This window comes from Dendrobates tinctorius, unplaced genomic scaffold (assembly GCF_039654945.1).
Source record: "Dendrobates tinctorius isolate UK_male_01 unplaced genomic scaffold, ASM3965494v1 ptg000028l, whole genome shotgun sequence".
NCBI classification, from domain to species: Eukaryota; Metazoa; Chordata; class Amphibia; order Anura; family Dendrobatidae; genus Dendrobates; species Dendrobates tinctorius.
Window position 1 is genome coordinate 84,130,517 of NW_027361696.1, and position 12,795 is coordinate 84,143,311.

At 45.1% G+C, this 12,795-nt stretch overlaps 1 long non-coding RNA gene across 1 annotated transcript in view; it reads right to left on the minus strand.

The window, feature by feature from the left end:
• Positions 1–12,706, minus strand: part of LOC141085605 (uncharacterized) — a 64,805-nt gene extending 52,099 nt beyond the window's left edge. The window contains exon 1 of the long non-coding RNA XR_012231333.1: positions 11,199–12,706. This is a non-coding gene — a long non-coding RNA (uncharacterized lncRNA). The remainder of the gene's footprint in view (positions 1–11,198) is intronic.
• Between the last annotated feature and the right edge of the window lie 89 nt (positions 12,707–12,795).

The window sequence follows — 12,795 nt, forward strand, 5'->3', positions numbered from 1 at the left end:
GGCAGGTCAGTTTTAGCATTTGGTGAACATAGTAAAAGAAATATCCGAAAAACCGTTGTGCAATTTCACCACACTTGGAATTTTTTTCCTATTTTTGAGTACACGGTATGGTAAAACCAATGATGTCATTCAAAAGAACAACTTGTCCCGCAGAAAACAAGCCCTCACATGGCCATATTGATGGAAAAATAAAAAAAGTTATGGCTCTGGGAAGAATGGGAGTGAAAATAGAAACGCAAAAACAAAAAAGGGCAGGGTCTTGAAGGGGTTAAAAACCTTACCGTTTGTCAAGTGTCCACCACTAGCTGGGCTCAGTCCTTCTCAGGCCTTATTCACATGCATATGTGGCGCACCTGAGGTTTCAGTCGCCACAGAAGTACTGCACCTTCTCCTAAGGTGTGGTGCCCCACCATCCAGGTAAGGTGGGAACTCCTGACCACGCTCCACACCTGCATTCCACACACAGGATAGTTCAGTGGGGCCACCTAACAGCTTCAGGCTGGGGGTTAGCAGAGCACCCCTCGTGGAACCCTGCTTCGTAACACGAGATGTGCTGGGAGGCGGGTGGAGTGAGATGATACAAAAGAGTGGGAAGAGTGAGAGTTAGTTGGTTAGTTGGAGAGAGAGAGAGAAGAGTGAAGATGGGTGTCTGAAGGACGTGCTGCAGCAGGTCCCAGTGATCTGGGCTGCTGGCACAAGAAAGACCAGAGAAAGAGACTGATAAGATTGATAACCTAACCTTCCATAAGAGAGATAGAACAGATCGGAACGAGGGAGAATAGAAGGACGATTTGAAGCTGGTTGAAGAAAGATATAGAACCCTTCCAGTCCAGAGCGCAAAGGCCGGGGCCCGGTCCCCGAGGTTGATTGGATCTTTATGTCCGGCAACAGACACTGGAGGAGTAGTGAGCCACTAACGCCTTGCTCCCATCATAGACTTGGGACACAACAGCAACTGAATAGAGAGCCGGGACGCAGTGAGGAGTCCCCGAAGCAGGCTACAGCTGTCTGTCATACAAGTAGAGACTAGGAACACCTAGAGAGAGGCATTCCAGGGTAGCTAAGTACTAGAGTGCTTCGCACCTAAAGGCGCATTGGAGGAGTCATTCAGTGAAGGTACATATTGGCGGAGTGTGGAAGGGAGAGCCCTATCTGGCCTGGAAGTTGGCTGGAGCCCTGACCTGGAGAACACAGTACGGAGGCAGGCGTGTGTGTGAACTGCAAACAGTGAGTAAAGCCTTGGAACCGCACACCCTGGTGTCCTCCAGTAATTCCAGCACTGCTACGCCTGGGTAACAACATCTATACCATTCTGCGCCTCTCCTCATCCATTGCCCCTACACTGCCCTGGGACTACAGCTCCACCTGTGGGGAGCTACACCATCTTTGCTGCACCACACCATCAGTCCCAGCGGATCTGCATGCAACGTTGGCTCAACATCTTACTTGCCAAACACCACGGGTGGCGTCACAAATAGTGTTGAGCATTCCGATACCGCAAGTATCGGGTATCGGCCGATACTTGCTGTATCGGAATTCCGATACCGACTTCCGATATTTTTTCAATATCGGAATTCGGCATCAGAATCGGAAGTTCAGTTGATTGACGGCCTGACGTCATCATGATGCGCGGTGTGTGCGCATCATGATGCGCCGTCATTTCGGGCCTTCCGGGGGTCTCTGCCGGCCTGCCGGGGGGCTGTGCCGGCCTGCCGGGGGGCTGTGTGGACTGCCCGGGGTCTCTGCCGGCCTGCCGGGGGGCTGTGCCGGCCTGCCGGGGGGCTGTGCACCCTGTGGGGGTCTGTACCGGCCTGCCGGGGGGCTGTGCCGGCCTGCCGGGGGGCTGTGCTGATGTCCGGGGGTCTGTGCAAGCATCGTCCGATGGGACTACAAGTCCCATCGGGCGATGCCTGCTACCATGACAGTGATTGACACATTAGCCAATGATGGGACAGTAGTAGTCCCATCATCCGGCTAATGTGTTAAATGTTAAAAAAAAAAAAAAAAAAAAAAATACTACATACATACTACATGCTACATACATACTACATATATACTACATACATACTACATACATACTACATACATACTACATGCATGCTACATACATACTACATATATACTACATACATACTACATACATACTGCATGCTACATACATACTACATACATACTACATACATACTACATGCATGCTACATATATACTACATGCTACATACATACCACATACATACTACATGCATGCTACATATATACTACATGCATGCTACATACATACTACATATATACTACATGCATGCTACATACATACTACATGCTACATGCATGCTACATACATACTACATACATGCTACATATATACTACATACATACTACATATATACTACATGCATGCTACATATATACTACATACATACTACATATATACTACATGCATGCTACATATATACTACATACATACTACATATATACTACATACATGCTACATATATACTACATACATACTACATATATACTACATACATGCTACATACATACTACATACATACTACATATATACTACATGCATGCTACATATATACTACATGCTACATACATACCACATACATACTACATACATGCTACATATATACTACATGCATGCTACATACATACTACATATATACTACATGCATGCTACATACATACTACATGCTACATGCATGCTACATACATACTACATACATACTACATGCTACATACATACCACATATATACTACATACATACAATACATTCATACAATACATACATAGACATACAGTACATATAACATAGAGTAACATACTTACCAATACTTGTCACATTGTTCCCCGAAGCCATTGTCTTTCCGGAATAAATATTAACATAACAAACCACAAAAATACTCACCCACGATCCGAAGCAGTCCACGAGTGTGTCCCACGACGATCTTGGGTAGAGAACTGCAGCATCAGATGATGCTGCCGTTCTCTACGGGCTGCAGGAATCCAATGACGGAAGGTAGGTATCCTTCCGCACTGTATTCCTCCGCCACTTAAAAAAAAAAAAGTCCCTAGTCTCACTTTATGCCATTGCTGTGTGGGAAATTCCCACACAGCAATGGCATAAAGTGAGACTAGGGACTTTTTTTTTTTTTAAGTGGCGGAGGAATACAGTGCGGAAGGATACCTACCTTCCGTCATTGGATTCCTGCAGCCCGTAGAGAACGGCAGCATCAGCTGATGCTGCAGTTCTCTACCCAAGATCGTCGTGGGACACACTCGTGGACTGCTTCGGATCGTGGGTGAGTATTTTTGTGGTTTGTTATGTTAATATTTATTCCGTAGACGACAATGGCTTCGGGGAACAATGTGACAAGTATTGGTAAGTATGTTACTCTATGTTATATGTACTGTATGTCTATGTATGTATTGTATGAATGTATTGTATGTATGTAGTATATATGTGGTATGTATGTAGCATGTAGTATGTATGTAGCATGCATGTAGCATGTAGTATGTATGTAGCATGCATGTAGTATATATGTAGTATGTATGTAGCATGCATGTAGTATATATGTAGTATGTATCATGTAGTATGTATGTAGCATGCATGTAGTATATATGTAGCATGCATGTAGTATATATGTAGTATGTATGTTGCATGTAGTATGAATGTAGCATGTATGTAGTATGTAGTATGAATGTAGCATGTATGTAGTATGTAGTATGAATGTAGCATGTAATTTTTTTTTTTTTTTTTTTTTACATTTAACACATTAGCCGGATGATGGGACTACTACTGTCCCATCATTGGCTAATGTGTCAATCACTGTCATGGTAGCAGGCATCGCCAGATGGGACTTGTAGTCCCATCGGACGATGCCTGCACAGACCCCCGGAGCCTGCACAGACCACCGGCAGGCCGGCACAGCCCCCCGGCAGGCCGGCACAGCCCCCCGGCAGGCCGGCACAGCCCCCCGGAGCCTGCACAGACCACCGGCAGGCCGGCACAGACCACCGGAGCCTGCACAGACCCCCTGGCAGGCCGGCACAGCCCCCCGGCAGGCCGGCACAGCCCCCCGGCAGGCCGGCACAGCCCCCCGGAGCCTGCACAGACCACCGGCAGGCCGGCACAGACCACCGGAGCCTGCACAGACCCCCTGGCAGGCCGGCACAGCCCCCCGAAAGGCCCGTACAGACCCCAGAGAGGCTGTACAAGGGCAGGAAAGGGTTTTTCTTATTCCGATACCGGAAGTCCCATAGACTTGAATGGGACTTCCGGTATCGGAATCGGCGATACCGATACTTTTTTTTAAAGATCGGCCGATACCATCCGATACGATACTTTGAAGTATCGGATGGTATCGCTCAACTCTAGTCACAAACTATTCTAATAAACTTTAACACCATTAACATCACCGCCATTGATATTGGGCGCCCAGGGCCATGGACCGGGTCACCGCTGCTGTGACACATTCCCACCTTGACACCGGCCTGGTACCGAGTACCCCGCTGCCCTGGGTGTGAGAGGGGGCGACCCACATACCACTTGACTAACGGTGAGGTTTTAATATTAGAGTTAGAACCATCCCAATTTCGGCCAACGTGGAGTGAGTGGGATGGCTTCGCATTTTTTTTTTTACCGTATATTATTTTCGTGCACTATGCTATTTACTTATTTACTGCAGGGCAATTAATCATTATGTTTCTGTCTTTGTTTTTTTCTATAATCACATGAAACGTGTAGATAATAAAACCACAATTTTACAGCTCTTGTGTATCCTGGATTCTTTCATCAGTCCAGCAGCAGTGTGGAAAAACCTTTTCCTTCATCACTATACAAGGACTTTGTGCTGCTTATGCAATCACATAACTGTCGTGCGACAATTACATCCATACAAAAGTAATAAGTTGTGCAGTGTGCAAATTGTATTTGTGTACCAAATATAAAGTATAATCATCAATACAATGGCAAAATGTATCACTAGCAGTAGGTACATATGGAATGTACTGTATTAAGACACAGTGGTATCAGCTTCACAGAAATATGCTATTACATACAGTACAGTATGTGCCATATAGGAGATCTATAGCTCTCCGCTCTGCTGCAGAAGATTTCTTTAGCACACATTATCTGACCTTGAGAAATTGTACTTTTTATGGGTTTTTTTTGTTAAACTCTTTTGCTATAGTGCATAGAAAGAAATAAATTGGTATAAAATCAAGCAGACCAGAGTAGAGAGAAATTTCATCATCAAAACTTACATTGTAAGGTATATGGAGACAACATTAAAGACAAAGGAGTGGCAGAATTCAACTGAAAAGTCAGTCTCTGACCAACAAATGGTAAACTGTATCCTTTGCACTGGTAGACCTGGCCCCTACAAATTTTACATGGTCAGTCATTTTAATGGCTGCAGGGGAAATTTATGATCAGCTCGAGATCTCCTTGCTAATTGCTAGCTCTGCTTCATTAGCAAAGGAAGTTGTGAAAAATCCATAATCGAGGTACCCTAACATTAGTGTTGATTTTCGATAATTTTGAAGAGACCTAAACGGAGGCAAATAATTAATAACCTTATAAAAAGGTCTTTAAAATCTGTTATTAAGGTCACGTGAACACAATGTGGACAAGTGGGCACATAAAGTCTTTGCAGCTTTCTATTTTAGAGCCTTAGGCCCTCTTGTGGCACCATATGGTGCTTTGTGCAGCAAGAGACTCTTGGAGAAGAATAATGTTATAATACTGGATCCAATGGAGTATGCCACAGTTTTGTATGTAATCGATTCATATGAAATCATACAGACAGAAATGAAAGTTACAGCATAACCCCAAAAACTTAGGCTATATGCACATAACTGTATCATAGTAGATTCCTGTTATAGGTAGACGTAATATGGTGTACATGAAAGGTTGGGCCAGGGTGGTAGTCGTGACTGAGGACTTCTGCTCCCACACCCTGGCCTTCCCTCACATAAACATAGTGTCCCTTAGTCAGAATACATGTGTCCTCAGGTCCAGCGCCATCAGGTTCTCTCCTGTGCCACTGAAGGCTGTCTGCAGACGATTTTGCAAGAATTGAGACACAGTCCATTTCAACTTGGAACTAAACATCTTTACTGTTTCCATTTCTCAGCACATCCAAGTATTTCACAGCATTAATCACAGGTTGCACATCACATGTTCCTTCATCTTTTCCTGCACTACTCGCCATGTCCTCCAATACATTACGGGGTAATAGCGCCTTATGCGGTACCGCAGAGTCCGCCTTGTCCAGACTCAATGTATTTGGGGTTGCCCTCGTCCATTTCACCCCGGATAGAAGTCCATCAGCCCACGCAATGACCTGCCACATATTGGACAATCTGCGCCATGTACTCTTCCCGGACCGCTTTCTTTCTTCTCTTCCAAACTGCTGCAACACTGATACTTAATACTGTTCTTCTGTCCTAAGGACCCCCAAATGGCTGGGCTTCACTGCTTTCTTAACATTACGGGTCTGCTGCAGCGTCCTGGGCCTATAACCCATGTGGACTGTTCGGGCGCCCAGGCCCTTCTGACCCTACCTCAACATCTCCCCTTCCTTACCACACAGCAGCCCCTCCTACAGTTTAACTATTCACATGTTGGTTTCCTATTCCTACTATCCTAAATACAATCACATGAACTTTGTGCCCCCATCTAGTGGCCAAACTTATAACTGCACTTACCCTATGCATAGCAGCAGGAACAGCTTATCAAATATACATTTAGGAGGAAACGGTAATACACATAATAGTTTAGCAGTACCATTATATAGAAATGGTAATACACATAATAGTGTAGCAGTACCATTATATAGAAACAACTATATATACATGTACTTATAATATAATAATAATAATACATTTTATTTCTATAGCCCCGACATACTCCGCAGCAATTTACATTTCAGAGGGGATTTGTACAGACGATAGACATTACAGCATAACAATAATCACATAGATCATAATAGATACCAAGAGGAATGAGGGCCCTGCTCGCAAGTTTACAATCTATGAGGAAAAAGGTAGACATGAAAGGTGGGTGGTAACAACTGCCCTCATTGTATGGACCAGCCATAGTGTTAAGTGTGTAACAGTACAGACACAGAGGGCTAATAGATGCTTAAAGCATGTGGGAACATGATGCGGGGAACCTGGTTATGGTAAAATTTTTGACTGTGCCACACAGGGATAGATTAGGTTAATGTGTTCAGGCACTAGGCCAGTCTGAATAAATGCATTTTCAGGGCACATTTAAAATTGTAGGGATTGTGGACTAATCGTACTGACCTGGGAAGTGCATTCCAAAGAATTGGCGCAGCACGTGTATAGTCTTGGAGACGGGAGTGGGAGGTTCTGATTATTGAGGATGCTAACCTCAGGTCATCAGCAGAATGGAGGGCGCGGGTAGGGTGGTATACTGAAACAAAGGAGGAGATGTAGGGTGGTGCTGAGCCATGGAGTGAGGGTAATAAGTTTTTACTGGATTCTGGAGTGGATGGGTAGCCAGTGTAATGACTGGCACAAGGTAGAGGCATCGGTGTAACGATTGGCGAGGAATATGATCCTGGCTGCAGCATTCAAGACAGATTGGAGGGGGGAGAGTTTGGTAAGAGGGAGATGGATTAGAAGAGAGATACAATAGTCCAGACAAGAATGAATAAGAGAAACAGTAAGAGTTTTTGTGGAGTCAAAAGTAAGAAATATACAGCACCGGGACGAACGAGAAAGGGAAGGTATAACCGTAATATATTATACCCCCTACATACACATAGCATGCTTTGGACCCATATGTTTCTTTTGTGTCTCACCAATTTTAAACAGCTGCAAACAAGGGTTTTTCTCGCCAACACCATAAAGATATTTTTCGTTGACGCATTGCTTCTACTGTGTGTATGGATATTGTTGTCGAAAAACATAAATCATGAGAAGAGATTAGGGAACCTTTCAAGGTTCGGCTTGGTTTGGCAAATGTCCCAATGTTCGCTGAACATACCCGAACCCCATTAACTTCAATGGGAGGTAAAACAAAACGCATAGACAACATGTTCCAGGGTGGCAAAAAAGCTTCCAAGACAGCTAAAATTAGGGGCAGACACTAGGAGAAGTGGCATCAATTGACCCATCAATTGAGCTATTAAAAATTTTTGAAAATAATGACGTGGGTTCCCCTGTATTTTTGATAATCAGCCAGGCAAAACTGACAGCTGCGGGTTACAACCTTCAGTTACCAGCAATAGCAAGGCTAGTCATCAAGAATAGAGGGGTCCCCACGCTGTTTTTCAATTATTTAAATGAATAATTTAAAAAAACGGCGTGGGGGCAGGTATTCTCAGGCAGATAAGCGGCCATGGATATTTGCCCAACCAGCCTAAAAATAGCAGCCTGCAGCCACACCTGAAAAGGCGCATCTATTAGATTCAATTAAAGGACTTTGATCTGGCTGTGTGTTTATTTACAACATAATTATAGAATTAGTAATGGATAGCTGTCTTGTAGAAGCCTCTCCATTACTAAATCATGGGCTTGATGTCACCAGACAATACAAAGGTGACATCAACCCCACAAATATGAACCAGAATGGCTACCACCACAGGACAAGTGGGAAAAGTCGGGCAAAGCACCAGAATTGGTGCATCTAATAGATGCGCCTTTTCTGAGGCAGCTGCAGGCTGCTTTTCTTAGGCTGGGGGAAATATTCAAGGCCCCTTGCCAGCCTGAGAATACCACACCCAGCTGTCTGCTTTAAATAAAATATGGTCTGGGACAACATCAGAAGAAGAGAGGAGGCACTGGACCAAGGCCAGCAACGTCGATCAGACCGGACTGCTTTGTAGGTGAGTCTAATAAAAGGTCTTTTTTTGTTTTTGCAGGGCGGCTTGGAGACTTATATACAGCATTCCAGAGTGCTATAACACAGGGCTGAAAGGTGGTGGCTTTCGGTTATATGAAAAGGTTCTCTATAAGTATTTGAAAGGCATGCCCATGCCATCATACTGCCTCCACCATGTGTTACAGAGGATGTGGTGTGCTTTGGATCATGAACTGCTCCAAGCCTTCCCCAGACTTTCTTCTCATCATTCTGGTACAGATTGATCTTGCTTTCATCTGTTCACCGAATGCATTTCTAGAACTGGGCTGCTATTTGGCAAAGTCTAATGTGGCCTTTTGTATTTTTAAGGCTGATTAATGGTTTGCAGTAATGCCTAAACCCTTACTTCAACTAGGATGTCAATACCATTAAATTAAAGCTGAGAGTTGGCACTTTAAGCCCATATTTATTATATTACGATATTCTGAATATGTTTTGTTTTTTTGTAAACAGCTAAAATGTCAAAAATCGTGTCTCACTGTCTAAATATTTGTGCCACTGTTCATATATAACTGTATGACCAAATATACAGCCACCAAATAGGCAAATTGATACTGTTTTTTCCTAGTAACACTACCAAGTAGGTGATAACCATAAAACAGGCTCACTCATGGCACAACACAATAAAGGGATTGAAGTAAAAGTAGTATATAGTAAAAATGTCATCTCTACTAGATGATGTTTTGAGGTTAAAAAGTGAATATGCTACAGTGTATTTTACAAAACATCATGACATTGCTATTTCCCCTTATTAACATGCTAATTACATTCCTTTTGAAACTCTCATTATGTCCTGTTATACAATCATCCATTAATAATTCTGTATTTTCACGAATCTTTCTGAAACAGGTCCTGACATGCCTTTCTATTATTATAAAAGATCCAGCATCGCTTTTAAACAACTGAATTGCATAATCTGCATAGTCTGGATGTGACGTTTTATCACACAGCAGAACTTTAACCTTAGTCATTGTAGGCACAGAGTGTCCAGGCATGTGAGGTTACATAAGGGTGATACAGAACAGTGGCATAACGTGATTTGCCAGTGCCCAGTTCAAGCCAAGTATTTTGTGCTCTAACACAGATTACATAGCTGTCAGCCTAACAATTGTTCAACATACAACTATCCCTCTCCAAGGAGCTTAACGAACCTGTGTGCGAGTGCCATAATAAATGACACAGGCCAATCAGAGATCGTCAGCTGACGTCGACAGGCAGCGCATGGTAGTGACGCCATACGTAGTCCATAGCAGGCCGCTGGCTTCTATACCGGCTGCAAATAAGGTTGTCACACGTCATGTGAGCGGCGAAAGGTGAGTAGAATTTTTTTTAATTATTATATGCTAGAGAACAGCAGTAGATCGAGGACATATATACCAGGAAGGAAACCGGGATATGGGGCATATATACCAGAAAGTAGCCCAGGATAGTGACATTGCTACATAATGGGGGGACATGAATGCTCAGCCGAGTGCTCCTGTATCAGGGAGCCGCTGCCAAGCTTTTCTGATGGTGGTTTATCTTCCTTTCTTCTCTTAACCCAGCCTTATACTAAGCTTTGTCATGTCACTGAGCAGAGCAATTCACAAGCGTTACTGCCTCTTCAAACAGCTGATCAATGGGGGATAGTCAATTTAATATTGTTTCGGAGCCCGAAACACAAGCCATCAATTTTTAAAGGCTGAATAACCCATTTGCAATGCTGTTGGCTGGGAATATTCATCCTATCATTTTTAAAATGGGATTATTTTTGAATAGGACTTTTGGTTTTTCAAACCATTCTGTAGGATGGAGGAAAATGGTAGAAAAAGATGCAAAATGGTAGCAAAGCTTTTTGCTACTGCCATTCAGCTTCCAGATATTCGTATAAACAGGCTTGTAGGTGACATAGTTAATGGACTCAAACATACTAGACCAGAGTTCCTCAACTCCAGTCCTCAAGGCCTACCAACAGATCATGTTTTCAGGATTTCATTTGTATTGCACAGGTGAAGCAATTATCACCTGTGCAATACTATGGAAATCCTGAAAACATGATCTGTTGGTGGGCCTTGAGGACTGGAGTTGGGGAACTCTGTACTAGACTATAGTCGTCCAAATCCACCGATATCTGCAGGATCGTCCTGCAGTCTCCTGAATCTCCCTCGACAGATGAGAAAAGGATCTTCTATGTCCGATTTCGGACTGCCAATCTGTCACGTCTGCCATGTCTGTTTGTCTCAAGAACTCCTGGAGCGATGTGCATGCGCATGTTTTGTCTGCTGTCCTGCATGTTCGCTAGAGCTGTGTGCAGATTCACCTCATGTCTGAGCTGCAGGATCCCTGCGTTTCTGCTCTTCCTTCTGTGATCTTCTCTTCATGTCTGGAGTCCTTGATCATGTGATGTTTCTTAAGATCCTGCACTGTCTGGTTCTGCAATCATCTCGTCATGTCTAGAATCCCGGATCATGTGTTCTTCCTAGGATCCTGCACTGGTTGGTTCGGTGATCATCTTGTCATGTCTGAAACCCTGATCATGTGACGTTTCCTAAGATCCTGCACTGTCTGGTTCTGCTATCATCTCGTCATGTCTAGAATCCCGGAAGTGCTCCACTGGTCCTGACCTGGAGGAGGAGGTGCTATGCCCTATATCAGGCCGCCTCTTCCTATGCTCAGGGCCTGATTATTGTGTTGCTTCCCTGCAAGGCTCTGGGTCTGTGGGGTTGCTCCCTCTATTCTGTGCCCTTGCACTTTGCTCTGTAGTGCGTCTCTGCACACGCTCCGTGCTCGTATTCCGCCTCTTGTCTTGTGCCATGTCTTGTGTTGTCTCTCGTGCCATGTTTGTCTTTGCCTTGCTTTGCCTTGTAGTCCTTCTGCTGTTCTTTGTCTTAGTCTGTTTTGCTATGTCTCGCCTTAGCTATGCCTTGACTTGTAGTCCTTCCTGTGTTCTCTGCCTCGCCTGTTTTGCCATGTCTTGCTTTTGCTATGCTTTGACTTGTAGTCCTCCCTGTGTTCTCTGCCTTGCTATTCCTTGCTTTGTGTTCCTCCCTATGGTCTCAGTCTTTGCTTGCTCTGCCTCGCTCTCTCCTATGGTGCTCTGTAGTGCTCCCTGGCACACGCACCATTTCTCCTCTCCTTAGTGCTCGTTTCTTTGTCTAGTCCCAAGGTCTTCCCTTGGCCCGGCTCTGGGCTTCTGCCTACGCTCCGCTGCTAGACTCTGTCCTCGCTCTGACCTGGCTCTGTTTCTGCTTGTGTTCCTTGCCTTGTTCCCTGCCTTGTCCTTGCATTGAACCCCGGCGTGGGTTCCCCTTGGCCGTCTCCTGTGCCGTGGTAAGTGCCACGTGTTTGTGTACAGCCGTGTGTACTGGCCAGTGTGGCGTGCCCCCTGCGTGGCTCCTAGCACGCAGCCCTTCCTTGTGCCCTGGCGTGGCTCCTAGCACGCACCCTGCCTTGAACCCTGGCGTGGCTCCTAGCACGCACCCTGCCTTGAACCCTGGCGTGGCTCCTAGCACGCACCCTGCCCTGAACCTGGCGTGGCTCCTAGCACGAAGGTTCCTTTGCCCCCTCCTGTGCCTTAGTCGTGCCTTGTGCTGGCGTTACAGCCGTGTGCATTGGCCAGTGAGGTGTGCGTCCCTGCGTAGCTCCTAGCACGCAGCCCTGCTCTGAACCCTGGCGTGTCTCTACACGCACCCTGTCTTGTGCCTTGGCGTGTCTCTACACGCACTCTGTCTTGTGCCTTGGCGTGTCTCTACACGCACTCTGTCTTGTGCCTTGGCGTGTCTCTACACGCACTCTGTCTTGTGCCTTGGCGTGTCTCTACACGCACTCTGTCTTGTGCCTTGGCGTGTCTCTACACGCACTCTGTCTTGTGCCTTGGCGTGTCTCTACACGCACTCTGTCTTGTGCCTTGGCGTGTC